This window comes from Sebastes fasciatus, chromosome 13 (assembly GCF_043250625.1).
Source record: "Sebastes fasciatus isolate fSebFas1 chromosome 13, fSebFas1.pri, whole genome shotgun sequence".
Lineage (NCBI taxonomy): Eukaryota > Metazoa > Chordata > Actinopteri > Perciformes > Sebastidae > Sebastes > Sebastes fasciatus.
This window is the reverse complement of record NC_133807.1, coordinates 28,345,774-28,367,732: the sequence shown is the minus strand read 5'-3', so window position 1 is coordinate 28,367,732 and position 21,959 is coordinate 28,345,774. Positions and strand designations below refer to the sequence as shown.

The 21,959-nt window shown below is 42.6% G+C and overlaps 2 protein-coding genes across 2 annotated transcripts in view; one reads left to right on the top strand and one right to left on the bottom strand.

The window, feature by feature from the left end:
- The window catches only part of coro7 (coronin 7), a 139,667-nt gene that overhangs the window by 28,339 nt on the left and 89,369 nt on the right, over positions 1-21,959 (bottom strand). The gene's annotated exons all lie outside the window — the stretch shown is intronic.
- Positions 9,802-21,959, top strand: part of vasnb (vasorin b) — a 28,830-nt gene continuing 16,672 nt past the window's right edge. The window contains exons 1-2 of the mRNA XM_074656682.1: positions 9,802-10,056; positions 18,306-18,367. The gene's annotated coding sequence lies outside the window, so the exon portion shown is untranslated. The remainder of the gene's footprint in view (positions 10,057-18,305; positions 18,368-21,959) is intronic.

The window sequence follows — 21,959 nt, the reverse complement described above, 5'->3', positions numbered from 1 at the left end:
AACCGGGGGATGGGAGGTCACCAACCAGTCCCTCAACCCAACCTCCTCTCCTTCAGGCCTCTCTGCACTCTCTCCTCCTCTATCAGTCTTATCAGAGCCTCGGCGATAAGCAGAGATCTCTCTCTTCTACCTCAAGAGAGAAGCTTCCACCAGACGCAAACTGCTCCATCCACAAATGCAGGACAGCACAGCTGACGCAGCACCCACATGTGTCTAGTTTAAAAGACTTTGAAGGCTAAATGGCAAATCATTCAGTTAAAGAGAAACATGTTCTCAATGAGCTCGATAATGTAAGTTGGTGAATTGTTTTCATTATTCTTCATCCTTTTCAACAATAAAAATGTGCACTAATGGCTTGTCCTGCTCCGTGGCATGCGCGGCCCAGCTGTGCCATCCGTCTGCGTCTCTCTCCTTAATGAGAAGTGCCAGCGTGTGCAGAGTCAACAGACTAGTAAACCTCAAAGTGAACCGTGCTCTGACCTCTCCGGTGTCTCCGTGTGCTCGCCCCCCCCGTGTCGCCCTCCTCTGCGTGAAGCAAACAGCTCCCTGCAATCATTGGAAGTTTGAAGCGAACAGATTTTTGAGGTCTTTGTGTTGAGGGCCTTTTCATGTTGTTCTCTGGGATATTGAGAAGCTCACATCTCAGCTTGAGGCCCGAATGTCACAACAGAATAAATGAGGAAATAAAAAAGCATAAAAACAAAACAATAAACAAAGCAACAAACAGGAGCCAGATTTATTTTTTCATACGTTATGTGACGACAGCCTCTCTTTTCCTTGACCTCGATGGACCTCGTCATGAGGTCAAGGAGAGATGTGAAGGAGAATTCAGAAGGATTTAGGAAAAGACAACTGCGGTGTTAAGAGAATCTGATTACTCTCTTATACTAGGCTCCGTAATTGTGATGCGACGGCGGCGGATGAAACTACAATGTTCCAAAGATGGACTACAAAAGGCGTTGCTTCCCCCCGTGCGTTTTTAAATAGCTCCTTCAGTGACAGCCTGCTTCACCCGCGGTGTTAAAGAGAGATACCGCAGGTCCTTCTGCTGCTGTAACACTTTACATCAACATATATAAAGGATTATCTAACCTAACGTGGACAACCGGTGAATAACATCACTTCATTACCAAGGTTGGAATATAAATAAAAAAGGAATAACCTATAGGCTACCACAAAAGTTTATACGATAAATATTGAGTTATTGTTTGAGTTATGGTGAAGGAGTAGAACCATTAAATGTATATTTCTTCCTATTCCTTTTCGGACGTAATATTTAATAATTTGTTATTCTTGTTATTCTTGTTTTGTTTTTTTACTTATTTGTTACTTGCTTGAAATAAATAAATAGAAATAAAGTGAAACAAATTGGTTGCCCACTCATATTTATCAACATGAATAGTATATAACGGTATGAAAATAATATGCAAGATAAGCATATTGTTTGTTTTCATGAACGGCCGAATGGTGCGACGCTTTAAATGTTGCGGCCGCAAGGAATTGTGGGACGGCATTATCTCCTTTCCTTTGGAGAAGGATGGTCCGGTGTATCCTATGCTGAAGGAGATAAGAAAGGAAGCATTGAAGCACCTTTCCTTAACATTTAGAGGATTCAAACAGCTCTTATCATGGCTGCTACTCAGATACTTCTGGGGCATTTCACTCTGTCAGGAACCTTCCTAAGAGAAAAAGTCTTTTGGACCGCAGCCTCTGTGTTTCCCAAAGCGAGGTTTGTTAACACAGCCTGTCCAACACGCCCTCTCACTGACAAATGGTGAGAAAGGGCAACATGATATGATTCGGGTGAGCACCCCTCTGGTGCCCTCTTCACCTTCAAAACTGCAGTTCAATGTGGGACACATATTCCCAACTTTGGGTCCAATCAGCATAAGACCAACTACAGTACGTAAACAAGATAATAAAATGTGTTTTAACAGTGTTACATAGGAAAGGTTCCTCTACAGAAGACAGCTTTACGAGGAACAGATTGACTTATAATGGGTGAAGCTGGCATGAGAGGACAGGTGGGAAGAGTCAACATTTCACTTTTATCTGATCCAGCGCATCATGTGTTTGTTCTCACACAAACAGTGACGACTTCTGCTTCATTATTCCCCTTTCCAGGTTCCCATAGCAGCCGCTAATTAACCCGTGGACGTCCCGAGCTTCTCCCTCTTCTTCTTCCCAGGTTTCTCCTTCCCACGGATGTTTTTTTTCCTACCTACCGGGCACTGAGGCGCTATGGGAAGAAAGGCAGACCGGGCCCCGCGAGTAAAGCGACCGGTCTATCTCACGGCAGCCCACACATACTGCCGTCAGAGCACATTTACGTGTGACGAGTTTGTTGTGGATAGAGAAGGGGGGGGATGGCATGCATCTGCACAAAACACACATGAACACAGATGCATATGCAGATATACTAAACAAAGAACACAATCACACCTCAGACTCTAAAAGCTGAGAGAATAATGAGCAGAAACCCATGACGATCATTCCCAGGCTGTCCTTATGGGAACGCATGATTCCCAAAACCGCTCCCCATGCTAATTGTGCTGAATATTACAACACATTCCTATATAAGTAATGTCAATGGAACAGCCCACTACTAAATTAAAATGTAATCATTATCTACGCCCATGAAGTTTATAGGACCACCAAACATAAAGCTGTTCCGCCCACAAACTTCCAGCTCAGTCTTTCCAAATCAGGTTAGAGTTTCCAGAAAAGCAAAAAAAGTCAATCATCTTTCTCAATTGAGCTCAAGTAATAATTATTTTGCATCCCACAGCATCGACTTCCAGGATTAAAGTTTTGTCAGTGAGGACAAAATAGAAGATTATGACAAATATTTAGGATTAAAAAGTGGACTTGTTTGTCTACAAAATGCGCTGCACAAGCTGTTTTTAGATTGATGGACACTTCATTCTGTTTGCGGAGCTGTAAAAAGATCACCCCGCTAACTTCAATTTCTCAAAAGACAGCATGTTTGTTGTTTCAACTGACAATCTGGGGAGTAAGTGAATGAGTGAAACGTCAATTTGTGGTGAACTGCTCTCAGCCTCACTGAATCTCTTCCTATCTCCTCCTGCAGGGACACTTTCCTTGTTTGTTTCCTACTTTTCAAAAAGTAAAAAGAAAAAAGCCCACAGGCATGTTGTGAACAACAAAAAACAGGAACACCTCAAACCAAGACACATGCTCGTGTCTCTGAACGGATCTACAGATGTGATTATGGAAGGTACGACTGTGTGTAGTGTGAATATAGTTTGTGTCTTCACGGTGGTCTGCGTTTGCTCCATGACCGGGCGTCTGCTTGGCGAGAAGGTAACGGTGGTGACAGGTCACAGGGTCAAGGACAACCCTAAAGCCCATGCTGTATTCTCACTGTATATACGGCACAATAATATTATTACAAATTATAATAAACAAAGATTTTTCTTTAAACATCTGTCTTCAACGTCCTCTTCTGTAAATTTGTAAATACCTTTGGGATTTCAAATTTAAGTTTCTATATTTCTATTTTTTGCTGCTATTACTGCTTTTATTTATTTATTTGTTTTAATCCTAACTACAATGAGGGAAGCCTAATGACAATAAAGATCACTCTGATTCAATAAAGCAAGCATAGACTAAATAATAATTGACTTTACAGCAAATGATTAGGGACACAAAACTCAGGAGAAAAGAGTAAGAAATGAGCTAATGTTGTACATCTAAAAACAAACCTATCCAAAAACCAAAGAACAAATTGTCACCGTAAAGGTAAAAAACATCATGGTTGGCCTTAAACCAAGTACTAAGTGCTTAGTAAAATACGTACAGAAACAACGTTAAATAAGTACGGAAAACACGTCACAAACATCCCTAAAAAACACGTCACTAATGTCGCTTACAAAACAAAACAAAACAAAACACCGGCCTCCTGGTTGAAAGTCCTGCGTTTGTTGGACCCATCCACCATAAGCAGCCTTTCCCTCTTTTTATTCTACATCACTAGCTCGGATTGTAGCATATTCACGCTGATGCATTTACATTGCAGTCAGCCCAAACTACATGGCATACAAATGAAGCGAGAACTGCATTCTTATTGCATGTTTTTGCCTTGCGCATTATCGCGTCATTTATATGCCTTTTTTTGTGCGACCGGGCTGAATAGAAACGAGATTCTACCACTTCAAAATGTATGAATAAGCATACCAGACTGTGGCAACTCCACAAGGACACAAGGACAAAGACAGTTTAGTCTGTTTAGAGTCAGTTTAGCCTTTCTGATAAGCTCTTTGTCTCTGTGTGGACTGGGAGATAAAACCAATCCATCAACGCTTTTGTGAGTCGCAAATACAAATGTTTCTATCCCTGCATGGAGTTAAAATACAAACTGATGTTCACAATCATTTTCATTTGACAATCCCACTGCTACTCTGAATCTTTGACTTTTCATTTCTTGAAGTGTACCTAATTCCAAACGTAAATCACGTGACAGGTGAGATCTACAGTGAGTGACGCACGCAAGCTCCCTAAAGCTGAAGTTGAAGTAAAGTTTAGCCACGGTATAAAAGTCACCATAAATCACGGAGGCAAGAAAATGAAGTCATGAAGTCCGATAATGGTGAAGCAAATGTGAGAGAAAGGGAAGCAGCCAGAAACAAAACGGGGATTAGGGCCTAACCAGGGTGGGGAAAGAGAAAGTGGTGACAGATGGCTGCTTGACGAAACACTTGAGCATTTTGAGTTTGCTCAAAAATATAAAACAAATTTGCACACGAGTGAATGCAATAAAATGTGAAAGAACAGGAGAGAAAATGTGAGAAGTTAAGAAATGATTTCTATAGAAAACTGACTGAGAAGAAGAAGAAATCCCTGTCACCTCCCAAACACACCCATCGTGGTGCTGTGTGGCCGACTGCCCCGAGCTTTAAACCGTTAGCAGGCTGCGGTTGGCTCAGCAGCAAACCAGTGTTTTACTGGTTCCCCTGGGCAGCGTTACGGAGCGGGCTGTACGCCGCCTCGCCATCTTTTACTGAGCCAGGGTGATTAGGAGCCCGAAGTGCTGACGGCACATGTTACAGCCACTAGGACTGTGATTTACACCACTGACCAAGCACCCGCTGTCCCGTAATGTACAAATATGTGGAACGGATTACACAAACTTTCCTGTTGTGGTCGTTTAACTGCAGAACAGAGCGGTCACGACTTCAAACGTGATGAGTAGCGGGAGTATTAAAGTAGAATGGTTAATGTTTTTTTAATGTAGCTGAATAAAGTGCCGTCAATTCCTTCACATGATGAGAGGAACAGTTCTCTACGCATTTTTTAAAATTAGTTTAACAATAGTCTGTTGTGTTTGCTGAGCCGTGTCTTGTTTTCTGGTTGTCTTTATGATATTTCATGTACAGACTTCATAATCTGTTTCTTTACTGATTGTTGTTGACATCTTTCGGTTTTATAATACTGGCTAATTTTTAGGGCTGTGTATTGGCAGGAATCATAAATTGAATGTTGTAATAAATTGTGAGCTGAAATGTAGAAATATTCGCAGAGTTGAGGGAAAGTTTATATTCTATAATTACAGCACACAGAAGGCTGATTTGAAGGCTGATTCTGGTAAACAGCCTTAAATATGACTGTTTTCAGGCAAAAAATATCAAATGAAATGAACAAATAATCAATAAATCTAATATCTCCCCACCATGAATATATCCTGGAAGTGCGGAGAAGGCTTTGTAATAGCATTTAAACCATTTCACAGGCGGGAAAAAAGTACAGAAAATATAACAGAACAGTTATATGAATTCATAAAAAGAGAAAATATCAGGCTTTTGGTGGCTAGTCAAACATATCTCGAATCAATCTATGTCTTGTTTTGTAAAAGAAATTATGCCTGATGAGGTAGAGATTAAATTCTAAAAAATATTTATTCTAATTTACAAATTCTTACGAAATATTGAGCCTTTTTTTATTAAATTAAATTGCAAGTTTAAGTGCACACTGAGTTAACACTGACATTCCTTCAATATGCACGTTTGCATTGCAAAACTGGGTTTTACACTGGATATACTTATCTATTTATTTATACTGATGTGACAACTAGTTGTGGCACCACAGATCACGCTGATTTTGATTTTTTTCGCAGCAGTTCTTCTGTAAAACTCAAACAACAAATGCACTTCTGCAAAAAAATAACAGGCAGGCGCCAGTCTGGAGGTGAGTCCTTGAATACCTGCAGCTCTGGAGACGCTGGTCCTCCTCACCGTCCAACACATATAAGCTGTACGACTAAGATAAATAACTCACCGTCAGTGTTACCTGGATAACCTCAGCTCTCTGCCCTTGTAGGTTTATGTTTATGAGGGGGAGAAACAGAGATGGACAGAGCACGAGCGCTGGGTTTGTGAGCCTGTGTGTGATTGAGTGCAACAGGCTAAGATTTATCCCCTCCTTTATTTCTCCTGAACACGTAAAAAATGCAGTTGTGGCTACGTCTGAGGAGCCACATCTGGACCCCGCGGGACGTGCGTGAAATCATTTCTCTATTCCTGCAATTTACTGTAATGCCTTGCAGATGGCACGGTGCGTGTGTTAACATGCGACGACTCCTACAGTAGGAGCAGAAGGAGAAAGGCACGAGACGTTGTGGAGGCTGCTATCAAAAAGTAAACTGTACATAAAAAAGCTCAACAAGTGGAACTAAAGTGTCCCTTGTCCAGAGGACACCGAGGGGTGGGGGAGGTTTCAAGGAGACACGTGCGACGCCCTCGGGGGGCCTGTTTGTTGGATATTTGTCTTCTTGGGAGTTTCTCCGCCTTCAGCACGAGGAGGAGTGACATCATCACACAGGAGAAATTTGTCCTGGTTTCAATTTAAATTTTTTTTTTTACAATTTCTTGTCAACATGTGGAGAGAAAACAGAAGCTCTGCCGTGAAGGTCAAACTTATACAAACATTATAAAGCGCTGTACACACGAGGCTTCAGGTTTCCGGTTAATTCGGTGACATGTGGCTAAAAGTACACATCGGAGGTGACACGGGTTCCTGAGAGCTATCGCCTTACTGCACCTCGTTGGGACCGGCTGACATTGAGACAGGCTGCCAGCTGCCAGCGGCTAGTTTGTCACTGGCGTTAGGAAGCATTCAATAGCTGGAAGATGGCTCTATGAATGAAGCAACCATGTGTGCTAAAGTACGCTGCACGTACACTGGAGAGATAAAGTGTGAGAACAGATAATATTCATGCAGAAACTGATAGCTTTTTTTTTTCATTTATCATATTATTTAACCACTAATGTTTACTATGTCACATAGAGCTGCAATGATGAGTCGATTGGCAGAAAAATAATTGCTAACTATTTTGATAATCGATTAAACCTGCAGTAGGCAGTATATTTTTTGGCATCATTGGGCAAAAATTCCATAATAACCTTTCAGCATATTGTAATTCAAGCGTTCTGAGAGAAAACTAAACTTCTGCACCTCCTCATGGCTCTGTTTTCAGGCTTTAGAAAATCTAGCCCGTGACGGGAGACTGTGACCAATCACAGGTCATTTCATTGAGAGAGCGTTCCTATTGGCTGTGCTCTGGTCATGTGACTGGAACTTGGCGTTCCTACAACAGATTTTACAATGCGTCACAAACGTTCTCATTTTACAGCTAAACCGTGCACTACAAGATGATTCTGAAAACATTTGAGGAGAGAAATAGGCATTAACGTAACATAATATTGATTCATTATTTGATCAGCGATGCCTAGTCTGACCGCTTGGTCGCTTGCTCTTACTGCTTGTTTTCCTCCAGTGTGTGAAATCTTGCAGATGCCGTTAGGAGCATCGCACACTACACTACAAAGATGGAAATACAATAAAAAACACATCACACAATACACCAGTACACCTTGGTAAATTACAGTACAATTAGCTAAAAGTGGATACAGCTATGGTTTGCTTTTAACCAGCACTTAACCTTTGTTCTAAAGGACTTTATATCTGGAATTAATTTGATTTCAGTTGGTAATAATGTGTTCCAGAGTTGAAAGCCCGTTATATGAGAACGCTGATTGTCCAAATGTAGTCGTACGATGTGGTATTTTACATGCTAGATTAATCCATAATGAAAATAATGGTTAGTTGCAGCTCTAATCATGTATTTTAGATTAAAGGGATGTTGTGTTTGACTTGGTGTGATATAGTCCCAACATTTCCCCTGTCAAAGTGTCTCTAAGTATAATGTTAAAGCCTCTCAACATGCAAATTGTTCCCCTGCAGAGGAGCTGATTAAAGTTCAGAAAGCAAAGCAAGGTAGCAATTAAAGAAAGAGTCACTCAAATCTCTCTGAAGAGTAAATAATGACACGAGTCTCTGGCTTGAAACAGGTCGTGCAGGTAGGCATTAAAAACACAGCGAAGTGAGAGGAGGCTGGAATGTTTCTCCTTAAGCTGCAAGGTGAGTTGCTGGCTGCTCTCCGGTCTGTGCAGGAGTGCACTCTACTCTGCTCCACTCTACTCCTCTCTGCTGTGCTCTGCTCTACTCCTCTCTGCTCTACTCTACTCTGCTCCTCTCTTCTCTACTCTACTCTACTCTGCTCTACTCTGCTCTACTCTACTCTACTCTACTCTACTCTACTCTACTCCTCTCTGCTATACTCTACTCTGCTCCTCTCTACTCTACTCTACTCTACTCTACTCTACTCTGCTCTACTCTACTCTACTCTACTCTACTCTACTCTACTCTACTCTACTCTGCTCTACTCTACTCTACTCTACTCTACTCTACTCTACTCTACTCTACTCCTCTCTGCTATACTCTACTCTGCTCCTCTCTACTCTACTCTACTCTACTCTACTCTACTCTACTCTACTCTACTCTGCTCTACTCTACTCTGCTCTACTCTGCTCCACTCCTCTCTGCTCTACTCTACTCTGCTCCTCTCTTCTCTACTCTACTCTGCTCTACTCTGCTCTACTCTGCTCTACTCTACTCTACTCTACTCTACTCTACTCTGCTCTACTCTACTCTGCTCTACTCTGCTCCACTCCTCTCTGCTCTACTCTACTCTGCTCCTCTCTGCTCTACTCTACTCTGCTCTACTCTGCTCTACTCTGCTCTACTCTACTCTGCTATACTCTACTCTGCTCCTCTTTGCTCTACTCTACTCTGCTCTACTCTGCTCTACTCTGCTCTACTCTACTCCTCTCTGCTCTACTCTACTCTGCTCTACTCTGCTCTACTCTGCTCTACTCTGCTCTACTCTACTCTGCTCCTCTCTGCTCTACTCTACTCTGCTCTACTCTGCTCTACTCTACTCTACTCTACTCTACTCTACTCTACTCTACTCCTCTCTGCTCTACTCTACTCTGCTCTACTCTGCTCTACTCTGCTCTACTCTACTCTACTCTACTCTACTCTACTCTGCTCCTCTCTGCTCTACTCTACTCTGCTCTACTCTGCTCTACTCTACTCTGCTCTACTCTACTCTACTCTACTCTACTCTACTCCTCTCTGCTATACTCTACTCTGCTCCTCTCTGCTCTACTCTACTCTGCTCTACTCTGCTCCTCTCTACTCTACTCTACTCTACTCTATTCTACTCTGCTCTACTCTAGTCTGCTCTACTCTACTCTGCTCCTCACTGCTCCTCTCTACTCTACTTTACTCATCTCTGCTCCTCTATACTCCTCTATACTCTGATCCTCTCTGCTCTGCTCTGCTCTCCTCCTCTCTGTTCAGCTCTGTTCAGCTCAGCTCAGCTCCTCCCATCCCTCCACTCTCTCCTCTGCTCACCAATAAAGCGCTTTTTGTCCAGGGGAGTCGGCACTTGAGCGCATTCCTTGACGTGGAGGTCGGTGTACCTCTCCAAGGATTTTGATGAAGACAGTTCCTTATAAGTTTAACACTCTCACACAAACTTTTTTTCTTTTTTAAAAAAACTTTTTTTAAACTTAGACGCACATGGAAAACTACTAAGGTCTTTGGAGTTATACTTTATATCGGTGAGCTGCTCAGCTTGGATAAAGACACAAGCGCAGACTGAGCTCGCAACTTTACTTTTCTTCGGAGTTCAGGGTAAGAGTTTCCTGCTTTAACTAAATAAGAAATAAGGTTAAAAAACATTTCATGTGTTTTTGAGCTTTGACGCTTGGAGCTGGATCAAGACGTGCGTAAAGACGCGCGTTGACAAATGGATTAACTTTAAAAAACATCTCGATAAACTACATTAAGTGAATCCTCTCTGTGTAAACTCTTTGTCAGCTTTATGTCACCTTTTTTAAAATATAAGCCATCTGATCGGTGCCTATATCTGTGCGACAACTCCCTTTAAGAAAACTCACCAGAGGAATTCAACACCGTGTTTTTGTTCTGCTCAAGTCGATCATATTATAAACACATGCTTTTTACGCACAGTGCGTTACTGCAATAATAATTATACAGATGCATATCTTGTAAGATGAAAAAACAACCTAAATCAACATGATCACTGCGGTGACTCTATGGATGCAACAGGTTTTTATTGGCGCCACTAACGCTGCAGATCTCTAAAACAATAAAGTAGTATTTGGTTAAAGGGAGCGTGTGCGCGGAGCAGAAGGAGCCCTCGAGGCGGTGATGAGTTGGGCTGGTGTTGGACCGCAGGACGCCGTGCAGCCAGCAGCATGCAGCATGCAGCCTGCAGCATGCAGCATGCAGGAGCCGAACCGAGCCGAGCGTCTAGATCGCAGAGGAAGAGCTGTTTTTGGACCCACACAGCAGGGGCAACGTCCCAAAGCGAGCCAGTTTAATAGGAGACACAAATGGTTTCGATATGCAAGCGGTCAGATAATGCAAAGTCAGCAGCATGGAGGTTTAAATCCATGATGATCTTGACAACATTGCATATCTGGAGACAAGTGGAGGGTGATATTGTCTAAGTTGATATACCACCAAATCATTACTGCAGCATGTTGATCCCAGCTTATATTTTTCAGAGACTTTCCTTGCACTTTTGGTGCAGCACTGTACAAAAAACTTTCCCAAAAGAATTTCCCAGTAAAATAACAGTAAAGAACTGGCTTTATGTTACTGTAAAATTAACATTATTATACTGTCTGCTGCTGAAATTTACAGCTTTGTACTGTTAATGAAAAATACAGTTTGAACTTTATTAATTTCACAGAATTTTACAGTTAATTTACTGTTTAAAGATACATTATATAGCTGTTTTTCCACCTTTCTTTTACATTATCTTACTGATTTTGTTTTAATTGCACTATTTAGGTTGTATTTTTTACATACAACATTATTTTTTGCCTAGATTAATAGACTTAGCAGGTTACAGACATATAGTCACACTAAATACAATTAAAGGCACTTGTTAGGCAAAAGGCTATAATAGACTTGTTAACACTTTTCCCAAAATGTGTGTCTATAGCTGCTACAAGCACAGAATGCAAACCAGAACAACATGTGAGTGAAGAACAATAAAGTTAATTCACTGATTTTACAATCATGTACAATGTACAAGCCTCACATGAGCAGATCAGGTCCCAGAATTAAAAAAATACTGCATGAAACTGTTACTGATGATCCTTTAGACAGTTGATCAGCAGTTAAGTGCTGTTTTTTAAGAATGCATTATAGTTCAGTTAAAAAACGGCCTATGAGCGTAATTTAACAGGTTTTCTTTTGTATTAACAGTAAAGCACTGTTTTTAGCAATAACAGGTTAATACTGTTGAAATCCTGCTGTAAATTAACAGCAAGTGTTTACAGTGAAGGTTGGGGAAAGAGTGCCAATGCTAAGTCTGATAAGAACAAAAACAAATCTTGAGGAATTCTTTAAACTACTAAATAATCTGTGACCTCATCTGATGGATGGTAGACAAGAAAAATGTCTGTCATACAGCGTTGGTGGCCAAGTTTCAGTCATGATTGGTGCCACCCTACACTATTGAAGATGTCTATCAACAGCTGCTACTGTTATAAAGATGACTTCATTATAAAAAACAAAATTTGCCGTTTGATTTTTTAGCTTAAGGCGGTGCAGCGGAGAGACAGGTGAATGAGGCTCAGATTGGAAGAAACAGAAATTAGAGAGACATCACTTTGCTTCAGCGTGTGTGCAGCAGAGCAACGAGGTCAAATTCCTGAAAGATTAAATCTCCCGAGTGACCCACTCCACTCAATAAACTAACATCAAATAAAGTGGCAGGACTCAACACGTTGACACAAATCACTTCCAAAAGAAGAAGAAGAGTTATATAAAGAATTGCAAAGTGCATCTGTTTCCCCCAGATGACATCATCTCATCTTTTCCAAATTGATTCTCTTGAGAGGGATCTTTAAAGAAAGAGTTTCAACTTTACAATTATGCAAGTGTTTGTGCTCTGTTGCTGGGGTGATAACCACAGAAAGGTGATCCAATCAGTCCTTGTTTAAACCTCACTGTGTCAACACTGAGACATTTAATGATTCTTTACTATATGAAAGATCAGAACCAACCAGGAGACCAACCAGTGATCAAAATGTGTTAAAAAATGCAACATATGTCTTTAGTTTGAGATGCTTAATTCATGTAAGAACAGTCTTCTGACCACGATCCCTCCAGCTTTCAACCAGATTACCATCTTTTACACAACCCCCCACAACAAACAGGCACGGAAAATCGCCTAATCTTTCCCGGGGGCAAAAACAGGCAACATAAACTATATACCCCAATAGCCCCGCTATTAACCCCTGCACTGGTGTGTGTACCGCTTGTTTCCTCGCCATGTGTTCCCTCACAGGCTGTCATTATGCTATAGGAGAAGCTACTGTGTCATTGACAGCATATAATGGTTGTAATTGGTTTATATTAGGGCTACCAGACACAGCAGAGCGGGCCGCAGGAGGCCAATTATGCTTCACTAATGTGGGGAACTTTCAGGCTGCTGTATGATGCCCAGACTGTAACACTTTACAAGAGAGAGAGAGAGCGGTTGTGCCAGCGTAGTTGTTCTCTGCTCCACACAGCAGACTGTTGTGTTTGTACAGTCGCTTGTTGAAACACTGAAAGAAGTCCGAGAGAAGGAACAAATGAGGTAGAGTTCAATCTCTCAAAGTCAAACTATTAGTTGCATAACATATGGCGATAAAAGTGTGCAATTGTGCGTGCCGGTGTGAGCATTAACTGAGACGCATTGTGCTCACTGGGTGGATTATCCCGGCCCCCACGGGACTTTTCTTGCCCTTAAATGTCGGTCTGTGGACGGGAAGCATGACTAAGGCGAAGGAGCCCTCGGTCATGAAACCCAATTTAAGCAATTAAGCGCAGGCCTGCTGTCACACACCACTGTGACAGTGATGTCCAAACCACGCTACCCATCCAGGATCTGGTTACCAACATTGTGTCAGCCTGTATTTTTATCTTTTTTTTGTTTTTGTTTTTGCTTTACAAAATCAAGGCTGCCATTTCATTATCTGTGCCAGAGAGCACTGATGTCTAAATCTTCCTGGTGACAATGATTGGCAGTTGTTTTTCTCTCATTTGATGTGTTGAGACATGACGAAAAAAGATCTGCCTGTAGATGTACAGTTCTTGACGTTGAGTGTTGCCACTCTTCTTTCTTCTTCTTTAACATCGTGCTATAGGGCTGCAGGATTACGGCCAAAATGCTATTCACGATTATTTTGATCAATATTGAGATCACGATTATTTATCAGGATTATTCTTTGATTTTAGTGACAACATATTTTTATTGCACTTTCACATAAACACTTCCATGTTGTGCTACATTCCTGCTAATGTACAAATTAGGGCTGCACGATGTTGGTAAAAAGTGACATTGCAATATGTTTTTTTCTGCTATATCTATTGCAATGTGTTTGTTAGCTACATTTTAAAGTTAAATGCTTCAATCTGTTGCTGATTTGATATGCTGCAGAGTTTTCTATGAGCCGAATGCGCATTTTAAACGTCAATATCGCAGTCGATCATGTTCATTTAATTGTGGTAAACCAAAATTGTGATTGCGATTTAATATTCGATTAATTGTGCAGCCCTACGTCGTGCCTCGTATCGCCAGAGCTCCGCTTTACGCCAATTAGGGGCAGTGCCTGAAGCATCTTACCCTCAGCATCAAAGGGGATTAGAGGGTTAAAAGTCAGGTGCTGAGGCGAGGAGGCCTGGTGAAGGGAGGAGAGGAGGGATACGGGGGAGGTGGAGGTAGAGGAGGACTGGAGTGGGGCACTCACGCAGCAGGAAGAGAGAGGGAAGTTGACAAGGCAGAAAGTTGGAATATGTGTGTGTGTGTGTGTGTTTGTTTTTCTCAAGGCCATGTGAAAGGGAGGGCTCGTCACAATTAGGAAGCAGGATTCAAGATGTCCAAACTCTTCCTCCGTCAGAGTTAAATGCTCGTCAGGTGGAGGGTGGGCGTTCCCCCAGTTGACAGCCGAGAGCCGCTCTCTCAAACAAAACCCCGGCTTCAAGGGCCTCATCCTCTCTCTCACACATCAATGCTGACCCAGCGGTATGCGGAGGCAAACCCCAGCCTGTACGCCCGCCAAGCTAAATTGAAGAAGAGCTCGCCGATGCAGCCAAATGATGCGTTCAGAAGAACCACTTCAAAACCTTGCATAAATATACACGCACATGCGAAGGGATCTGAGGGCTTCGGAGTGCCCCAGCTTGAGCGCAAACCCCAAATAACTGCTGTCCTCCGCGTCCACAGATGCACAAATGCTCACTGTCGTTTTACAAGATCGTCTGTATCTTCTAAAGCAGATGAGACAAATAAACTCTCGTGCTTTACATTAAATGCTGCTATTTTTTAGGTTGGATCATCTGCAAAAAGCCCCCCCCAAAAAATCCCCCAAATTCCTAAAGCAACTCCAGGGAAGTATTGAGGGAGAGGAGAGACAGATGGAGGCTGAGAGAGAGGATGAGAGGGAGGATGCTCATCCCAGAAAGCCACCACAAATTGCTGCATTTCAGTGGGTCCGTAAAAAAAAAAAGAGAAACAGCTCCTAATCTAAGGTTGTAATTACCTCTGGTCAGCACTGTAATTAGGAAATGAGCCTTGAACCAGATCTTGCTAGAAGAGCAAAGCAAAGACGCACACACACACACACACGCAGTGTTTGAACAAAACCAGAAGTGGGAAAGACAGATCTCACTTTAAGTCAAATATTTAACCGCTGAGATGAACATTAACGTTTTACTGAATATGGATTGAAAGATAAGACGACATGTGACGGAGGTGTGTGTACCTTTGGGTTACTGTGTTTCTGCTCGCCATCAGAAACATTCACACACACTCGCATGCAGGCACGTCGTACATACGAGCCGTCACGTACGCTCCGAGCCGCTCTCTCTCTCTCGCGTTACATCAGTCGACGTAGGAGTTCTCTGGTCCCCCTTCAGCCGGGGACACAAATAGTGTTGTTATCTGCTGTGAGAGAGCGAGAGGCGGCCTGAGGGAGGAAATCAGTGCATGTATACGTGCGAATGCCTGCATGCGGATATCCGAATGCCACCGCCGTGCATCAGCCCAAAATCTAAATCACTCAACGCTGCAATCAACAGCCGAGCGGTTGGGACAGTGCCACAAGTCACAGCTTGTCACTGGTGTACATGTACAACATACAAGAAGAACACACCTGCAGCAAAACAGGAACCTTCTCTCTGCAGGTTTAGGGTTCAATTTGGTTCAAATTGCTGGCAGTTTTTAGATGATGCCACCACAAAGTGGTTCCAACATTAACTGCCCAGCTTCGTTCTGCTTTGGGAGAGATTAAACCAGATTGGGGGGAAGAGAAAGGGAGTGACACACAGAGAGAAAAAGGAGAAACAGACGAGGAGGAGGAGGAGGAGGAGGAGGAGGAGGAGGAGGAGGAGGAGGAGGAGGAGGAGGAGGAGGAGGAGGAGGAGGCGATATTTATGTTTAACAGATGAACACAGAGGAAGAAAGAAAATTATAGTGGACAGAAAAAGGCTGAAAAGTATCTAAAAAAAAAGGGAACGACAAAAATAGCTCCTTCAAAAGAGAATACATACGAGAGTAAACCGATAATGGTGGAAAAAAAGAGAGAAAATAAGAGGCAGGTTAAAAGATACTACCGATGATTTGGCAGCGCGCAGTCGGCACAAATTAAAGGCCGAACGTCTCGTGGGCAGATGTGGAGAAGGCGGACGGCGTACCGACACAGCAATACTGTTGTCGACAGTTTTGTTTTTTTAAAAAGTCATTCATGAAGCTTAGTGGTGAAGATGATTTGCATCTATTTTGAGTACCGGGTTCCACTTTTGAAAGCTAAATATTTACAGTGCAGCCGAGGGATTGTCTGCAGGGAGACACGGTGATCTCGGGGGGAAACTGACCACACCGGAGTCCCCCGCACGGTAGCTACACACAAACAAGACTGCACCCACTAGTGAGCATGAATCACCTGTACAGATTAGTGAAATGCATGCAAACAACCCCAAAACTGGGCACACACACGCAAACACTCAAGCTTCTGTGCAGCAGAGCAAAAACACTCCCACAGACAAATAAATAAACAGAGAGGATGCAGAGAGCACGCGAAGGGCCTCGCAGCAGGTCAGCGAGCCAAGTGGATGATTTTCAGATGTAAACGCGGCGCTCTGCGTGTGGAAGCGAGCGTGAGCTGCAGGATGATGGTATATAAGCAAAGTGGAGTGAGTTTCAGGTGTTGCACAATCGGGTGAAATACGTGGTTTGATTCCGCCTCCACAGACTGTTTGACTCAGAGCTTAGGTATATGAAATATGGCTTAAAAACACTGCTTAGCGGAAACATACCGGAAGAGTGAGTCCAGTGTATTCAGTGTCGTTAGAAAACGGCACGGATACAGCGTGCATCTCAGCTACTTATCTCTGAACCCGTTTTATGACCATGCCTTGAATCAATTTAATGAAAACTCTGCTAAATATCTCCCGCTAATAAAACATCTATCGAGCGTTAGCTTTCCCCCAAAACCAACTCGTATTTATGACCTCATAACCGCGCTCACAAATAACCCTCGATACTCGTTAATACTGAATTCAATCAAAGCGACAAACATATGGACGTACGCACAAACCGCTCCGTGGTCATGGATAATGAGACGCTAATCAATAAAAACACACAAACAGTGTGGTCAATTTGGGGCCAGCCAGCTGATATCACATAAAATTAAAGCTGCTTTTGGCTTTAATTAAAAAACTGAGTGCCGTTAAACACAGTAAAAAAAACATCAAAACACAAACTGAGGAAAAGCACAGGCACACGTCCCTTTATGAGAACTCCATAATGGAAATCAGTGAAGTAAAAACTTAACAGTACACACGTATTAGGAGGTAATTAAAGACATAGTGTGGACCACTCTGAGATGCTTTTCACTTCGGCATACATCCAAAACACAGAGCAGCACATGTTTCATTTAAAATGACATCTTTTATAACAGATTGGCCCGATGATCTGAGTCCACCCACCGAAATCCAGCGGGATGGCCGACTGAGATTAAATGGAAAATAACTGCAGATTCGGGAGACATCTTTTCGCCGAATTCATCAGAAAGGCACACTATTAATGATAGATTACGTTCTAATTTGTACTAATCTCTCATTAAGTGGCGTCCAATTAAATCAGCAGAGTTTTGAAAGGAGTTTGGTGTAGCGTTTCTTCAAGTTGCCAGGGCAGCTGCATTATATTAATTTGTCCACCGCTGTTTTCTGTCTCTGTTCTTCACAATATGCCACAAAAGTAACCAAATAAACATCCATTTAAGCACACGCCAAATGCATCCCTCTTTGCCTCCTTTAACTTTATATCAATAAAACTGTCAAATGTTAGTCTTTGTAGGAAACGTCAATCTATATCACTTTAACATTTGATGCCCTCCTGAGGCAACACCTCGGTCATGAGCAGCTCGAGAGGGTGAAACTTGATCAATCTAGCAGATCACACCAGAAACTGTGCTATAAACACAGAGCAACATATAGGGGCTTGTGTCATGCTTAAATCAACACTCTACACACACGTACACAGAGACACTCTCGGGCCACGGCTGATGTGCTGATACCACAGGACGAGGAGCTGACAGAGTGGAGAGTGGTCGGCCTGCATTCTTCCTCTCCCGCTCCGTCACTCTCTTGTGCTGCCACACGGCCCGCCAGCGCTCAGCACGCTCCCGCACTCAGCTGGAATCCAACCAATTAACAGGCCAAAAACTTCCTGTTTTTGCATGTGGACCTTTAACAATGCATGACGGGGGTGCTGGATTCCAAATAAGCATAGAGAGAGAGAGGGGAAAAAAACGATATATTTGGCTAACAGGTACAACTGTTGTTTTTGTTTCCAGGGAACGAAGAACTGAAAGCAAGGAAAGTGGAGGAACAGTAGAGGAGGACGCTTCTTCACTGGGTGAGTTTAGCAATAAATTAAAATCTGATGAATAAGATGTGGCCGGTTACCAAAAAAAGAACTGTTGTTTAGCGTCAGATAGATTAGAGAAGCGTGATAATAATACACTCCTTTGAATATTTGTATCCAGAAACCCAAATGGCAGACGCTGTTGGCGGTCCTTGTTGTGTTAACCGTAACACCCTGCTTCCTCAATAGGCTCCTTTCACGCAACTCTGAGCCTCTTAACAAGACTGGCAGGAGAACAAGAGCAGCTCTCTTAACACACACACACATACACACACACACATACACACACACACACGGCATTTAATAGATACAGTGAGGCTGTGTAGGGTTACAGACAGAGGGAAAAGGAAAAAGAGAGAATGGAGGAAGTTTGGAGTTTACCTTGCCTGTCTGGTTGCTGAAGTTGTGGAAGAAGCGGGTAGCTACATGTAGACGTCTCGGTACATGTAACCTTGTAAACATCTCTAGTAATTGCATCGCTCATATTGTGTTTATAGAACTACTTTTCAAGTCTGGTAATATGTATTCATGTGTGATGATGTTAGTCCCCATAGTAGCCATTTCATTGTAGTGAGACCTAGGATAATCACAGCCTCATGAAACTTTAAAATCACAAACTAGAGACCTAGAGCATTCAGAGGATGGATGGCTTTCCTAGCTAGATTGACAATAAGGGGGTTTCTGAGCAGTTTACACAACAGAAGCGCTTGCAATTCAATCGCCGAAAAATGCAATTCTTGCAGAAACCTCAAAATGTCAAAAGTTTTTGATACCAAATCACAGCATGGCTTTTTTTTATTGTGTTCCTCAAGGTCTTGGTGTCTTAATGTGGTATTTTGGAGGGATTATTGATCATTTTTAATCAATTCTCGAGGGGAAATGTATTTTTAAATTTAGCACCAAATGTGTGTCAACCCAAAAATTGCTGCAATAACTTATTAGACATAATAAAGCATGAGGGTGGCCATCATATACTTCTATTATAATGTTCTAAACCCTTATACACTTTCACAATTTATTTTATTTTCCGATTTTTCACTAGAACAACTTGACACACAGTGCTTCTATGTGACATCTACTGTTGACCTGCTATCTCCCCCTAAAGACCCCCTGTACCCCCCTTTAAAAAACAGGTCTGTTGTGGATCTCAAGAGGGTTACAAACTCATCAATGAGCCGCACGGTTGCACTGGGTGATAGATTCCTTCATTGCGATGAACGTGGGCACTGTTTATGTGTATGATCCGCTCAGTATGAGGTCCCTCAAAGAAAAACAAACCCAGAACTTTGTTAGAACAATAAAAAAACAGAACTAATAAACCGCCTATATGTGCTGGGGGTTACGGCCTATCATTGCGTCACTGGTGAAAACCATCTGATTTTCTTTTCTACTTTACACACCCCTCCTGACGACCTCTTCGCCCTCTGTCCTGCCTCATTCCTGTGTTGTGCTAGCTGCCAATGAGCTGTGACAGGAACTGTGTGGGCTTGTAAAGACACTCACATACATACACAGGACAAGACCGTAGCCTCGGGGGCCTCTGGACGCACACCGCTACTCTCGCTAATTGCCTCGCAGCTCCTGCACGTCTCTTTGAGCGGCCCGGTCGTCCTCAGGGAAAACAAACAGAGTAGAAGAAGAAGAGAGAGCAGCGGTGGTGCAGAGCTCTTCTTCTTCTGGGGTTTACTCTCGGCCGTAACGCATGTAAACATTCCTCAGGTCAAGGAATTTGTGTTTAGTGTATCTACTTGCCTGCTGTAAATTATTTGCTATACAGGCAATTCTTCAACGCCAGTTTCTGCCTTAATCTTGAGCTTTCAACATCAAAGCCGGCGCACGCTACGATGAATTACAGCACATCCCGTGTGTGTGTGTTTTACCTGCCTTTTATCCTGTGTGCCGACTACCACACCTAATGTCACACCTAATTTATACATTTGAATTTGCAGTAAAATATGAGTGCGTGCACGTGTTGCAGGCTCCGAATCCGAACCAAATGTATGTCTGAGCCGTCTGTGTTTCCCATTAATGCGACCTGTAGCTGTGTGTGTTAAACGTCTAGACATAAAGGTGGAGAACACAACTTCCCGCTCTCAGTCCGTTGCTCATTAACGTCCCGACGCCATGGCGACCGTGCATAATTGTCGATTAATAATGTTAATAATTCTACCCAAGAGCAAACATGGAAGAGCAAACAAGGGTGCTCCTTCATGATATGCAGATACTCAAACACACACACACACACACAGGTAGATCACACGTGTGAGCGAACACACACAGGTACGCATTGTTCTGCATGTCACAGGTCAGCTCAGGAATCTACTGTACTCATTTAATGACGTGTAGGGACGGATGTGAAAGCAAACAGGCTGCTCTTTATGTAGACAAATTGCTATTCACTGCTACAATAACAAAGCATCATTCATCCCCCCCTTCACTTCACCCCCTTCTCTCTGTGGCAGTCTGACAGGTTGTCTCAGGTTATCTGTTTATGACAGTGTGACTCACCCATAGGGCGTAGACACACAGACCCTGGAGGCATAGAGCTCTCCCTCGTTACCACACCAAAGGACCCTCTTTCGCTTTATTCAATAATGTTAAGCAGGAGTCAGGGTCAAGGCTTCCTTTTAAGGATCATACCAGTCAAAGTATGATATCTTAGGAAAAGTTATTCCTCATTTTTCACGCGAATGTTCAGCAACAGGTGACGCACATATCAATTTCCTTTTCAAAATAAACTTCCATCTTAAATCAACACTGACTTCTGGTTTTACACGAGATAAGAGCACCGGTCTCCTGGGCGAAAGTTTGGTGTTTTCCACCCCAACCGCTTCCCTATGTGACGTTTGCTGCTCTTTATACTTCCTGGTTCACAACAAGGCCTACTGAAAGAGGCTGGGTAACGCGTCATATTTTTGGGGTACAACAAAAATCTGGTCAGCACTTGCCGAAATTGAGCCAATCGCAACGCACGACCGCAGCTTCAGTTAAACTGCGCATGTGTCATACCCCGTACCCCAAGACCCGTGTCCGCCCGTGTCCCAGCCTCCTTCAATAGGCCTCGGTTCACAACTATGTGGATGACATACAAACTTATTTTTTTGTGGGATATAAATGGGTTCCAAAAAGTTATTCCTCATTTTTCATGCGTTTTCCTATGAATGTCCAGCAACACATGTAAATTTCTGCTCGTTACATACAAACAGTCTTTTCAACGAAACTACTTAGTTAGGTTTATGAAAAGATTGTGGTTTGGGTTAACATATCTTTGAAAGTCACATAACTTAATTACGTAACATGATGATTGTCGCTCGTTATACTTCCTGATTCACAGTTACGTGGATTACATATGATTTGATTTTGTGGGATATAAACAAATTACAGTGCATTACTTTTCGTAGGCGTAGCTACGAAGGGTGTATGAGAACAGCCTGTACCAGTGGCTTTTATGTTTCATCCCGTTTACTACAAATCACATGTACTTTACATCACAGTTAATTATTCTGCAAACCACGCTAAAAATTTGAATATGTGTTTTTTTTCCATCATTCCAGACATCCGTTGGTTTCCGTTCATTTCCATA